Source organism: Lycorma delicatula, chromosome 1 (genome assembly GCF_047948215.1).
Source record: "Lycorma delicatula isolate Av1 chromosome 1, ASM4794821v1, whole genome shotgun sequence".
NCBI classification, from domain to species: Eukaryota; Metazoa; Arthropoda; class Insecta; order Hemiptera; family Fulgoridae; genus Lycorma; species Lycorma delicatula.
In genome coordinates, this window is record NC_134455.1 from 372,852,833 (window position 1) to 372,868,436 (window position 15,604).

The 15,604-nt window shown below is 32.9% G+C and overlaps 1 protein-coding gene across 1 annotated transcript in view; it reads left to right on the forward strand.

Moving 5' to 3' along the window:
- Positions 1–15,604, forward strand: part of LOC142317276 (lysozyme-like) — a 51,509-nt gene that overhangs the window by 24,339 nt on the left and 11,566 nt on the right. The gene's annotated exons all lie outside the window — the stretch shown is intronic.

The following is a 15,604-nucleotide window of genomic DNA, read 5'->3' on the forward strand; positions in this document are numbered from 1 at the left end:
TTTAGTTTTAAGCGCAACCATAGACAAAAAACCGTTTTCACAAAGGCAAGACATGAAGAAAGGAATTAATATTTTTAATGCTTCTGTGATTAAATTTCCATATTCACTTCGACGAGAAAACCTAAACGTATCTAAATCTTTAGATGTGAATTTTATTTTTAACGTTTTCTCGGTAGACATTTCGATGAGCTAGTTGTGAATCTCAACCGGTAACTTAGCAGTTGCAACAACGTTTTCACTAAATTGATTCAGTACCTATGTCTTCGAGAAATCATTTTTATATTCCGGAAAATACTACGCCAACTGAAGTTTTAGTTCACGCAAATGGATCTTCATGCTATCCAATCTGTGGTGAATAATAGTGTCTTCTTTATCCAAATTTTTCTCAGTATAATTGGAAGTAAATGGAAACATTAAAATTTTTGCTTTGAATGCGAATAATCCACATATCAAACTTCTTAATGAAAGCATGAACTTTTCTAATTAATAAAATGTTTTTATCGCGTCCTTATAAATTCACATTCAAGTCGTTTAAATGCAAAATAATCAGTTAAGTTAATCAACAACAATATATTATACTCATTTTTCTGTAAAAACATTGAGAATGGCGTTTGTTTATCCTGGAAAAATAATATTAACTCATCGAATAATTCCAATAACTTAACACTTAACTTAACGGCTTAACACTTTTCCCCACGATAACTATCTGACTTCTACATGAAAAGATTTTTTTTTACCTATTTCATCGCATAATAGCAAACAGCCTATTCTGTAATAGTCGACTTTTAATAAAATTAACCATTTTTACAGCTTTACAAAGAATTTGTTTGAGATTATTTCCGGCATTCTTTTGTGGCAAGAGCATGTTTGTGAAGGAAGCATGCGTCCAAACCGCCCTTGTCATAAGGAGATTTTTTAATTTTTTCAGAAATTACTGTTCTTTCCTGATATTGCCTTTGCACTATTACTACATATTGCAATACGTTTTGTACGATCTATGTTAAAGTTTTTAATAGCTTCATAAAAAAATCAAAAAGACATTGCCTTGTTGCATGACCAGGTATTGATTTAAAAACAACATATTTTCTTTGATTGATCTTCCCTCTCGCATTCATATCGCACAAAACATAAGAACTGAGAAATGTTTGCCACATCTGTTGATTCATCAAATTAAATACTGAAAAATTCACTTGAACTCACTTGCTGAATTATCTGATCGCGAAAATATCAACAGCCATCTCATCAATTCCCCTTGATACTATGTCGTTAATAAGCGGAATTTTTTTCAATTTTTTTCTTCTTCCGCGCCTATTAAAACACTGACCAAATCAATTGCAGTAAGCAATATGAGGTTTTCTGCGATTGTATGGCGTTTGGAAATCTTAGCTACTCTTAATGCTACGAGATAAGATGATTCAACTGTACTTTCATCAGTACGGCTTGATTTCCAAATAAAAGTTTGTTAATTTCTCAAAGTGTGTAATTTTCTTTCGAAAAATTTAAAGCGTTTGTTTTTATGATCTGGATATTTAGTTTCCAAGTGTCGAATTAATTTGATGATTTCATCCTTTCATCGCTGAGAACTGGAAATCAAACAATGCACTGTGGCTTTCCATCCGATGAGGTAAAACCATAATTTAAATAACTGTCATTTTACAATCTTGACTTTTTTCTAACTGATTCATTGGATGTAGATGGTTAACTTTTTTCAATCTATTTTGCATAAGAATCTTATTGAAAAAAAAAACAGTTACACCATTTGGCTAAAAAACCAAAACCTCAATTATTATTATTATTATTTTCAATGAAACTACACTTTTAAAAACTTAAAAAAAGGCACCTGATGCACACTTCACACTCAAAACTAAATTGACACTGCAATCCCTTACACCTCTTTTATACTGTTGAGAGTATGATATATTCAAACGTACCACATGCATGTTCGAACATGACCCTCTCACAGGAATATTATGCAAGCAGACCAAATTACAAGGAGCACATACACTTCAAATTGGAACCTGTAAATTTCTCATGTTTTTACACCTCATACATGTAAATTCATACCCATTGCTATCAATGCAGCTAAATAGTTTTAACTGGGTTTCATTTGGCTGGGTTGAGGAGTCACAAAATATTCATTATATATATATATATATATATATATATTTTTTTTTTTTTTTACTTTTTGGTGGTTGTGAAGCTATAAAAATTGAGAATTACTGCTCTAGGCAATCAGTTGGCAGCTAACAAGTCAGCAGGAGACCAAAAGTGAGGGAAAACCAAATCAGCAAGTCAGAATTTGTCAATATTGCGTAAATCAGTCAGTAGAATGGCTTTCAAGGAAATAACTCTAGTTATTAACAAATATTTAAAAAAGAAGAAAATACTGAATGCATCTTTTATTGGAAGATTGTCAACAAAAGAGATGTTTAAATATTTTTTTACAGGCTTGATAATGTGAAGATAATTTTTTTTTTAATTTTGTAAGGATGTCTATAAAATCACTGATGATTTTTTAAAAATATGTTGAGATCATCAGTAAAGATTTCTCCAGAAGAAAAATAAGCAATATACCAGCTGGTCACTCTGTGTATTATACATATTGTCTTGGTTGCCAGAGACTTGTGATGATTACTGTGACCAAGAGCACATTCACTCATATTAATCTTTGAGTTAAGTGGTTGCTGTCAACTAGGTCATTGGCAAGAGATTGGCTAGTGTGTAACAAGTCTAAAGTTATACCTCCCAGTACCAATGCAATCAATCAATCAAAGTGTACATTGATGTTTCTTTATTGTAAATATTTATTTATTTATTTAAAAAAATAGACGTCCAAAGGTGTATATGAGAAAATACAAATAAAAGCGTAAAAACTTTAGTTTTAATAAACTGGCTAACATGAATTTTAAATAAGGTTACCACACATTACATTTCTTTATCAAAATTCACTAACATTCCCTACCTAACATGTATAATGAAGATCCGGCTTATAGAATACTTTATGCTATTGCTTGTAACAAGCAGATTTTATAACAGCTAAACTGAGCCAGCTTTATCAAGGAGATCCACTTTAAGAAAGTACATAAGATTTTATTTTATAGAATAAATAAATAATCTGCATAAAGATCTCAAATAATGATATTTTTATGTTGTACTTTTAACTAGTCTGAAACTTGTAATAAAAAACAGAAGTACAGTACTTGCTTTAAAGTTTTATTTATTTATTTTTTTTTAATTCATAATATACTTTCCATAATATAGCTATAAAAAACAACAAACTGACATATTTATTGGAGGCAATGAGATAATTTATAAAACAATATGAATTAATTATTTAGTATAAGTAAATATATTCCTACTCTACAATAACTAAATGTCTGATAACGTAAAACTTTACTTTTGTAAAATATTTTCACAAAGTAAAGTAATGTTGATCATGATCATAATCAATCATCATCATCATCATTATAATTTTTTGAAATAATAATTTTATTAGCGGTACGAAAAAATTTTCAGCTAAATCCATCAATTATGGTTACTTTACCCCATGTTTATCTTTTCTTTTTCAGTGATTAATTTTTCAACGTCATCTCTTTGTATCAGTTTAAAAAATAATTAATCAAACAAAAATAATTTACATCAATGATTACATGTTTATTATTCGTATTTGAACAGTACTTTCTGCCCATCTTTAAAAAAATAAAATTTTCAGACAGAATAGTAATGCGATGAACAAGAGACACAAAAATAAAATAAAACAAAATTTTTAGAGAATTTAATGTGCATTTAAGAAACTAGTAAAATATTAAAACACAGTTTCGAAATTTTTGTATGGCTCTCGCCACACTACTTCCTGACTGATATAGGTAATAATACGATTTTAAATAAGTTTTTAGCAAAATTCTAGTGAGACAGTTGTCTAGCTATCATCACTATCTTCTTATCATATAGTTCTGTATTTTTACTTTCCCGTCTAGGGCTATAACAGTGCTATAGCTTTAGAAGGAAAAATCGGTCCAATTTGGGCATAAGCGGTTTTCACCGGATCTTTACGTTTTGATACCTAAGAAACCCAAAAAATCGGATGGAAATTTTCCGGATGTTCGTATGTTCTGTGTCGCCCTATAAATCACCTTATATCTCCAAAACTACTGAACCGATTTTTATCAAACTAGGTCAAATTATTTCTATATATAAGGGATTAATGTCATTAAATTTTCAACTTAAAAGGTCAAGGGGGTGAGACTATAGATCAAGGTCATCCTCAGTATTCGAGATTACGCCTAATTAAGGTCTTATTTTTCTTATGCATATTTTTTAACAATTAGAAAATAATATTTTCAACAAAAAAAAATTTGCAAAATCGCATCTCCACTCCAAAATAAATCTCTAAACTAGCGGTTAAGTGGGTATAATAGGTCATTTGTACCTCCCTCTCACCACAAAGAACGCTAGTATAGCACCGATGTACAGCTGCTGTAGTCGTCTGCTATGTTGTAACGACACAGGTTAATGGTAGAATTAAATAAATGAATAATATTTAAAGTGTAAAAAAATATTTAAAATGGTCGCTAATACCGTCACACCCGCGCGAATGAAATACGGTATTCGCGCGCGCTTTAGTTAGAATCATTGGATTAAATAAACAAGAAATATTATATTTAAATAAAATGTTAAATATTTTTAATTAAGTTGTATGTATAAGCCATGCATCAGAAAAAAGCCGCGTGATAGGAAAGTCCCACAATTGTGTTGTCAGCTTTTATTTTTCTTTGAATGTTATGTTTCATTATATTAAGCAACTACTGATTTCTAAGGGCTCCAACTTTTTCTCACATAAGAAACTCTTTTTAATTAATGCCATGATTTTGAATCAGATACATAAATTTGAATTTTACTATAAAAACTGAACGAGACGAAGATTACTTTTAAAAAACTTCATATCATTGACGATGAAATGTTATCCACATTTTGTTATATTTGTTGTAGTACAAAAGTAGATTATGTTAAATCTATAATCAACATAAATAATTTTTTGTTCTGTGTAGATATAGTTTTCCATCATATCTCTGTATCCATAAAATCAAAAGTAGAGACTTGATACTTGATGGATAAGTTTCTTCGAAAGTTTAAGCACAATTAAAAAGAGATTTTTATAATTCATTCCTAAAAAGTTTTAAATTTTTCACATAAGTAAAAAAATTTTTTTAAATTTTGTGTACATTTTTAAAAGGGTCTGTGGCACTTTTACCCAACTTTTATCCAAAAGTTAATGTTTGTACCCTTCCTTCATTGTTTCTTTCACGACCGAAGTTCAAAACATACTGTTAAAGTTTTGGTTATTGTAGTTTGCGATGCCAGCGCTGTTAAATTTAAAACGGAAAGTAGTCGGAATACCACGCTAGTTAATTCATGCATCCGTTCTCAGATCGCATTAGTAGTTATGCGAATTTAAAATCAGTCACTTTTCCTGTGGGACGGACTCTGTGTACCTAGAGTTGTTCAAAGAAAATAGATGCATCCTGATATGTATACCTTATTCATGAAAATGTTTAAATCAGTGTTTAATCTAGTCTTTTTTCTTTTTTTTTCTGGCTTACCAACTTTGAACCACTTTTGTTAAGAATTTATCTATTCATATTAATTTTTTTATGTATTGATTTGTTAATTAACTGGATCGCAAACAGTTGAACATAACACTCAATTATTAACTCTCCTGGCATAGTTAGAAAAAAAAAATACTGCGTGATAATTTTTCTGTAAAGGATTGGGAATTCTGAAAAGTTTAGAGGCATTTGAAACAATATGATCTTACACATTCATGTAAAAAACTATTTTTAACTGTTTTCCTTTAGTTTGATTCTGTAAAGATAAAAATAAGATTATGTTTGCTAAAAGTCGTCTGCAATTTGAGATAATATGTCTCGCATCATTTTAAGATGATATAATGATAACAATAACAAAAATAAGAATTTATAGTCAAATTTTACTCAATAAAGAGACAATAGGAGACCACTTCACTCTCAGTTTTCCTCCTAATAGTCCTGTCATGGGATATTATTCTTGAGGAAAACTAAGCCATTTTTAGAATAAATTTTTGTATTTTGTAAGATCAACTAAAATAATTTGGTTATGGTATTAAAAAACATAAATACGGCAATTCAGGAGGAAAAGGATATAATTTTGGAAGTTTTTTTTTGGGGGGACGAAAACAATGCCCCCCAAAAACGCCCGAAAAACAAAATATGAAATATAAATACACAATCCAATAGAATAACCAAAATTGAAAGAAAATAAAAACTTAAAGTAGAAATCTAAAAACAAAATCAAAACCAACTAAAATATTAAAAACAAAGATAAAATAAAAAACTTTTATCAACTATTATGTTAGATACAAAAACATACAACTACTATAAAAAAATTAAAAAGTATGTAAAACATTAGCAGTCCTGAGAAACAAAAAAAACCTGATCCAAAAGTTCATTATTATTACCCAGGATTTGATGAAAATTCTGGGGAAATTTAATTTTAAACGTAAGGCCACATAACGTATGCATTCCAAAAGAATGTGGCGCACAGTCAAGCGGCAGTTGCATCGCATGCATTCTTGTGTGTTTACTGCCGACATCAGATACCCATGAGTACCCACCGGGTTGGTCTAGTGGTGAACGCGTCTTCCCAAATCAACTGATTTGGAAGTCGAGAGTTCCAGCGTTCAAGTTCTAGTAAAGTCAGTTATATTTACACGGATTTGTATACTAGATCGTGGATACCGGTGTTCTTCGGTGGTTGGGTTTCAATTAACCACACATCTCAGAAATGGTCCAACTGAGACTGCACAAGACTACACTTTATTTACACTCATACATATCATCCTCATTCATCCTCTAAAGTATTATCTGAAAGGTAATTACCGGAGGCTAAACAGGAAAAAAGAAACCCGATATCCGTGAGTAGCTCTCCTATGTCCTATCCACAATCGGCAGAGGACCACTTCCTCACGACGAATTTTCCTGTATGAGAAGTTCCATGGCAACACAGAACCTTTAATGTCTTCGAATTTGTTATCTGCTGTAGCCGTCCAGTCAGCTTGCCACTTTGTGCGAAGAGTAAGTTTTACATAGTTAATAAAGTCGGATGTAGTAACACGGGTAGTGAAGCATGGTTGACTACATGCGTTTTTAGCAGCGGAATCTGCACGTTCATTACCCGGAATTTCCACATGGCTAGGTCTCGAAAAGAAACTTACTTGTGTGTTGCGATGGTTCAACTCGACGACTGCATTGTAGATTTCGGTGACGACAGGATGTTTGAAATAAAAATCCTCTAAGGCCTTGTAAGCGCTACACGAGTCGCTACAAATAAGGATATGACGGTACTTAGGGTTAATGATATTCAAAGCCTGATTTATAGCGTATAGTTCAGCAGTAAAGACACTCGTAATACCAAGTAGACCAAACATATATCTTAGGTCAGTAACAATAAATCCGCATCCAACGATATCATTGTGTTTCGATCCATCTGTGTATACACTGCGTCTGATTTTGTCTTGGAGAGAATATGGTGAAACATTTGTTGAAAGAAAATAGGTAGCTTTGATTCTTTATCGTATATCGTGAGGTCAAACATAAAATTTATAAGTTTGATTCTACACGGAGGAAATGAACACGGGTAAATTGGAAAAATAGAAGGTGCGTCAATATTCATAAGGTGCAGTAAACATCGGGTGCGAATACCTGCAGGTACAGTATAACGTGGACGGTCCTCATATCTCCGAAAATAAGAACTTCCAAAGTCTATCAAAAGCCGAGTGATTTGGCTATCCGCTAAGATGGGTAAAATAAGATGCCAAAATCTAGTTCCGTCTATCCCAAAGTGATGGCTCACTGTAGTCAACAAGGGTACTGACGACAGGACTTATCTAAAGGCACCTGTAGCAAGCCGAAGAAAAGCATGATGTGCAACATCCAACATTTTAAGCACGGTATTACGCGCTGAAGAGTAGACAACACAACCATAATCCAAACGGGAACGAACTAAGAAATAGTAAAAACTCAACATACATGACCGATCGGCACCCAGTTGGTATTGCAAAGGATTCGCAGCATACTTAAAAGTTTGGAACATCTCGTTTTTAATTCTTTGATGTGTTTCACCCACGTAAGGCGGCTATCAAAACATAAATCTAAAAATCTGACATAAGGAGAGGTAGCAATTAGTTCTCCACTGAGGAAGACTTGTGGAATAAAGGGGTTCCGCAGGCGAAAAAAGACTACACATTTTGTTTTCTCAAGTGAAAATGTGAAGCCGGTAACCTTGGACCAAGCTTCAAGGCGAGATATACTGTTCTGTAGTAGTCTCTCCGCTGTGGCTGTTGAACGGGACGCAATATATATAGCAAAATTATCAGCAAATAAAGAACATGAAACAGGAGTCTGTACATATTTAGCAATACCGTTGATGGTTATAAAAAATAAGGTGTACTAAACACACTTCCTTGAGGTATTCCATTCTCCAAGTTGACGCTACCCGAGAGAGAATCTCCAACACGAACATGGAAAGTTTGGCCATACAAGAAACCCCTAATAAAAGCAAGCATATTGCCGTTGATCCCATTCTTTGAAGGTCTTTAGAATACCACGTCACCAGGCCGTGTCGAATGCTTTTCTGATATCAAAGAAGATAGCGACGAGGTAATGACGTAATAGGAAAGCGTTTTGAATAGCTGTTTCCAATGACACTAAATGGTCAATGGAGGATCGTCCTTGTCGGAAACTACACTGTTCTGGAGATAAAATGCCATGACTCTCCAAGTACCATATAATTCTGCGGTTCACCATCCTCTCTGTTACCTTGCTTAGGACGCTTGTCAAGGAGCTAAGCGGTAGCTTGAGGGGCTTGCTTTTACCAGGTTTAAGTACTGTTCCGACCAGTCGTTTTACAACGACTTCCGACCAGACGGGTGGGAAGACGTATGCAGAGAATAGATCATTATAATCGTTCAATAGATGTTGTAATGCCGAATGAGGAAGGTGTGACTGCATACCGAGATGAACTTTGTCAGGTTCAGGGGACGTGTCACGCGAGTTTTTGACCGCGTGACAAACTGTACCCGCGCGTAAAACTCGTTGAATGCGAATGGAGCGTTTAATTCACCGACCGAATCACCAATGTTCAACGGTAATCTTGTACCATCTGTATCTTGTACCTCTGAAATTCGTTAATATATGATGAAGTGAGAGACACGGAGCGGAAAGTATTTGCTAAGGTAGTTGCCACGCAGAAGATGATGAAAGAAGTCCTCCTTCATGAATAAGCCCGACAATAGCTTGTTTTGGTGATCCACAAATTGGACGGATCTTTTTCCACACAGTAGACGTGGGAGTACTGCGTGAGATGGTGTCTACGTATTTCCTTCACGACTTCCTCCTACCCGACGACATACCGTTCTAGCCTTACGGTACAAATTTAGATGTTGATCTGCAGGCCTGCAGTTAAATTTACGCAGTGCCTGTCGTCGTTTGCTAATAGCGTTTCGGCAATCATCATTCCACCAAGGAATGGAAGGGAGTCTAGGGTTTCCCGATGTTTGTGGGATATACCTATTAGCAGTTTCAAGTATCATGGACGTAAAAAAGGAGAGGTGATCAAGGACGCCTGCGCCACCGTCATACTGTGATTGGGAAGGCTTTATGGTAACCGTTCCAGTCCGCCTTTTCAACAATCCATCTCCGTGCCTTTTCCTCACCTCGCGGTCCATATTAAAAACAATAATAATTAGCCTGTGATCACTGCCGTGAAAGTCATCGCAAACAGGACCAATTAAAACGAGCGAATAAACTCGGCGAGCATACGGACAGGTCGATGTTGGACAATGTACCAGATGATAAGGACATGTATGTATGTGAGGTATCATTCAGTAGACAAAGGTCCAAGTCTTGTCTCACTCTGTTTATCATATTTCCTTGAGAGAAGCAGAAAGATGAGCCCAGAAAATATGGTGGGCATTGAAGTCTCCTTGGTGACTTCACCTTGGATGGTGATGCGATTTAGGTGAGGAGATTTGACATTTCTAGAGCATGAACCCACTTTAATCTTCTCTTGTGGTACCAGAAAATTAAAAGTTAATTAAGGAAAGTTGTTGGTTCTTCCACTCTGTTCTGCCGTTTCGTTATTCGTTTTACCTCCACAACTTCCTCGTTACGAAGTTCGTCAGCTGTTTCCGTTATGTTCAACTCCAGAAGGTCGCGGCAAAAAATTACTTCCCGGCTGATATTCAGTGTCTTGTGGCATATTGCACTTAGGTTTATGCCGCCCATATTACTGAGATGTAATAGGGAGCGACTCTGCTCATCATTAAAAGTTTCTACTAGAATCATTCCGTCTCGTAATTTTCTGATGTTCTTCGGATAACCAATTGAACCGGTTACAGATTTTGTAAACAATAAAGTCGAAACCTTATGGAATGAACCACCTTCCTGATTATTCCGAAGAACAACAAAGTGAATATCTTTATATTTTAGACTTGATGCTGTAGAATTTGGTATATTCCCTTCTGCAGCAATATTATCCTCGCCAGACAAAGCTGATCGAGGCCTTTTCACTAGACTTTGATGATTTTTTCAGATGGACCACCAACCACCATAGAATTTATTTGTGGATTCAAAATTTTGGTCCCACGAGTACCAGCGATATAACGGACCACTCCAGCAAAGAGCACGCGTAATGGAGCTAAAGCTAAATACAACTGGGTTCGTCTAGGTACAGAGGACATTGTTCGTGATTCACTACGTAAAGCCATTCACCCTTCGTAATTTTTTTCTAAGAAAGGGAAATTTTGTTTTGTGACACGAAGTTGGTAGTGCTACTTAACCGGTATAGATACGGCAGTGTGAGTTGATTCTCCTTGAGCTGTGTAAACTTTTGTGCCGTTTCCGGTCGTGTTACGAACAGAATGTCTTTTACTATAGAACAACGAGTTTTCAATCTTGAACAATATTTTGCTACGAAATCGTACGCGAGAGTAAAAGAATCATTGCAAATTAAATTTGTTTGGTGTTCCTCCGCCAGAAAAAATGTAAATTTCTAGGCTAGCAAACCGATTTCGAGAGACAGGTAGTGTTTGCAACAGAAAATTTAGTGGTCGACCAATTCGCTTGACAGATGACGTTTTAGAGAATGTGAAAACAAGATTGCTCAATTCTCCACGGAAAAGTTTACGAAAACTTTCCACGCAAGTCGGTCTGTCATATTCGAGCGTTTAGAAAGCTGCTAAGAAATTAAAATTGTATCCGTATCGCGTACGATTAGTCCAATAGCTTCAGCCTCTAGATTTAAACAAGCGATTGCAATATTGCCGTTGGTTTAGGTCTCTCGTAAATGATAACGGAATCGAATTTTTAAACACAGTGTTCTTTAGTTATGAAGCTTGGATCCATCTCGATGGTTATGTGAACAGTCAAAACTATCGAATTTGGGCGGTTGAAAATCATAACGCTTTAAAAGACAAATCTTTGCATCCTGAAAAAATTGGTGTGTGGTGTGCGATATCTCATTATCATATAGTCGGACCCATATTCTTCGAACAGACAGTAATCGGTGAAGTATACATACATATATACACACATATATTGTGCGCCAATTTATGTTCCTCACACTACTGATGAACTTAAAGTCAATATTACAGACTTAATCACGAATATTTCCAATGCAATTCTTACCGATCTTATTCAAGATCGGTATTGCTGGTTTCAGCAAGACGGCGCGACATGCCACACGTCTCGCGAACCATGGATTTTCTGCAAGAGTTCTTTGATGATCGAATAATAAGCAAGGGCTTATGGCCTCCAAGATCCCCAGACCTCTCATCTCTTGACTACTTTTTGTGGGGCTATATTAAGTCCGAGGCTTTCAAAAACATTCCTCGCACTACTGATGAACTTAAATTCAATATTACAGACTTAATCACGAATATTTCCAATGCAACTCTTAAAAAGGTTTCTGCTAATATGCTGAAAAGAATCTGTGCGTGTATAACCACAAGGGGTGGGCATTTTGAGCGTATTCTTTAACAATTATGTAAGTAATAGCTTTTTATTAAATCTCTTTTGTAAGTAACAAATACATTTTTTTATTCAATCTAAATTTCCCTTTTTTAAATTACATTTAAAATTGGGTAACAGGACTAAAAAATCACTCTGTAGAACAAGTGTCACGAGGAAAAATTATCTTGAATTTTTAAACAATGAATTTCTTACAGTGCTTGAAAATTTCTTATTGGCAAAAAGAAACTGAAATGTACTGTTAACTTGAAGGACCACCAACAGATTTCATGAATGAAGTAAAACATTCCTTAGATGAAAGATTTACTAATAAATGGGTAGGATGTAGAGGGCTAGTAAATTGGCCACCTAGATCACTGGACCTTACTACGTTAAATTACTATTTATGAGAATGGATGAAATGCAAGGTATACTAGTAAAAAGTAGACACATATGATGAACTGATTGCTCGCATTCTCAATGCTGCTATCCCCTAATCAAGGAATGCAAAGATATCATTAGGTTGGCAATTTAGAGAATGTAAGGAAACATGTTGAAAACTGTATGGATCTCAATGGTAGAATTTTTGAACACTTATTGTACTGTAAATTAATGCAGTGTACACCACAAAGAGAATTTTTTTTAAGGTAAATTAAAAGTAATTTAATTTTTCAAAGATCTAAATTTATTTTACTAAAAACAATTGCTTATAATTTTTTACAAATTCATAACATTTTTCTGTTAAATTCTGCTCAGTTTTATTTTTAATAATAAAAGTTGATTTTATTTTATAGACTTTACATTAATATTCTCAGAATTAAATGTACATCTGTTTTATCCAAAACAGGTGCCTGTTTGGGACCTATTTTATCCAATTTCTCTGGTCAAAAAACATGAGAAACTATCAAGGCTATCCCTTACAACACTTCTTAAAAATTTCAGTATACCTCATTTCACCAGGGGAACTGAAATCGAAATCTTTCACTAGCCGTCTCAATAATAAAGCTTTTTCAAACATAATGATTGTGTGAAATTTTTTTGTTATTGCAAGCTATAGAATTAATTCTCAAATTATTTCTCTTTACTGCTAAATCATTAATATAAAACTTCACACAAGAAATACATTTTTAAACTGAAATGAACATTTGACAAAAACAATCTTATACTTAGAGTAAACCTCTTTTTACATTTAAAATAAACATAAAAACACATGATATACTCACATAAAGCACACACTTACAGTAAGATGTCAATCATCAGACATCATTTTATATTTACATTATTCAGGGGATAGAATTTGAATTAATTTTTTTCCTCTTTAGGCAGATCTAAAAGGTTTGGGATTGGAACTTATCATTTCATAAATTAGTCGTAACTATTTTTTCTATTTAAAAAATAGTTTTTTCACTGATACTATAAAAGGTAAGAGCTTTATATCTATGAAAAAGTTTACAGCACTTTCATATAATGTGCACTATTAAGTGAAATAACAATTCACTGGTATAAACAAAATTATTGTTCTTGCAGTATCGATTTTAGTTTATTTGAACTAACTCCCTTTCAGAAGGCTCAAAAAGAAAGATATTTCTGATAACCTCCTAATCTATTGAAACTTTGAAACAATCATATTTTGTTTAATCATGTTTCAGAATCTGATTTTGCCATCACTTTTTAACTGATGAATAATATATTTCATGTAACTGATGAAAAATATGCTTTTTTTTGTAAACCCAAAACATTTGAAGTATTTATGATGTGCATGAGTATACATATTTTTTTTTATTCACTGAACTGTTTTATTTAGATTTTGTGTGATATTCTGAAGACTGAATTCAAAATTCTAATTACTTAGTAAGAGTAGCCTAAAAAATAATCTTTAAGGAAGCTTGAATTTGTCCTCAGATGTTTTATCAAGTAGCCAAAGAAATTCAATTTTTTATGGCATATATTTGAGCTAGTCAACACAAAATTGTTGACAAAGCTGCTTTGTTCCTTGGTATACACAACCTAATCTCCCGAGAAACATTACACCAACAAAAATTTAAAAACTGGAGTTGATCTTGAAATACTTTTCAGATTGGATTGTTATCTTGATTTTTCAGTTCCTTGTGGGTAAATTATCACTTTCTCACAATCCATTTTCCTTATCTTTGACCTGTCTCTCAGTGTTTGTGTTCTATAGATTTTGGCTCTGAATTATGAATTTTGGCTAGACGTTGAATGGATCCATTAATGTGGTCTATTTTAATCAGTTCATGGACTGCCTCCTATACAGTAGCTGTATATATATATATATATATATATATATATATATATACATACATGCACACATACATACACATACAAGTAACAGAATATTATTAATGTATCTTGAGAGTGATCACATTGAATGTTGTATGATTTAATTTTTTTCCATTCAGGTTGATTTTCATTACCAATAACAATAAAGTGATTCTATGCATGTACAATTATAATACACAATGTATGCATATAGTGAATCATCATTTTATAATAGAAGTTCTTTAGTTGTTGATTAAAAATTGACAAAATAGAACTCATCAGCCTTGGACTGAATGGTATAAAAAGCATTGTTTACAGCTTCTTCATCCATTGTATAATAATAGCATGTCAAGTAATTGTACTACACAAAAGTATTCTTGATAAAACGAAATTAGTTTGTGGTTGTTATTCTTTTTTTTTAAAAAAAGCTACTTTTTATTGTCCTGTTTGGCTTTGTTGTTCACTGGAGCTTATATAAATAGACATAAAGTAAATGTAAATTAGTTATATTGAGTTGTTACAGTATAACAATAAATTTGTACAAATTACAGATATTTAAAATATAATAGATTGATACTTGTTGAATCATGTCTTTTGTGATGCAAATCAGTTATTGCAGTATTGTCAATTTTTTATATTACTGTACATTGTTAACTATAAATACAACTTAATAAATATTTAGTTAATAACATTTTTATGCATGATGTGTACTATTTTTTTTTTTTTTTTGTTTTTTTTTTTTTTATTAATGTTATGTATATTGTTGTTATTACACTTTTACATAACATTATGTTATCAACAATCACATCTGTACGGATGACAACTTTGTTTTATCAAAATACGACTGTTCTGTCATCAGAACAGTTTTGTTTTAGACTTCTTTATCTAAGTTTTTCTCAGTGTTTATAGTATATTACACATGATTTCAAATCATGAATAATATATTATAAACAATATTATTTTTAATAAATTATAACACTGCATTTAATATTTAACTTGTAAAAACTAATTAATAAATAAAGTAAGTTTTTACACTTTAAATATTAAACATAGTGCTATATTATTATTATTATATTGCATTATTATATATAACACATTTTATATTATATTATAACATATTACTACATTATTATTATAACACTATATTATTATATTATAGTGTTATATTAAAAAGGCCGTCTCAGCCTTTCATTTGTTTAGAGATTCATGTGCTATCATAGTATTTTTTTTATCACTAGGATTCAATAAACAAACTTTTCAAGATTGGCTCATACTGAGAACCA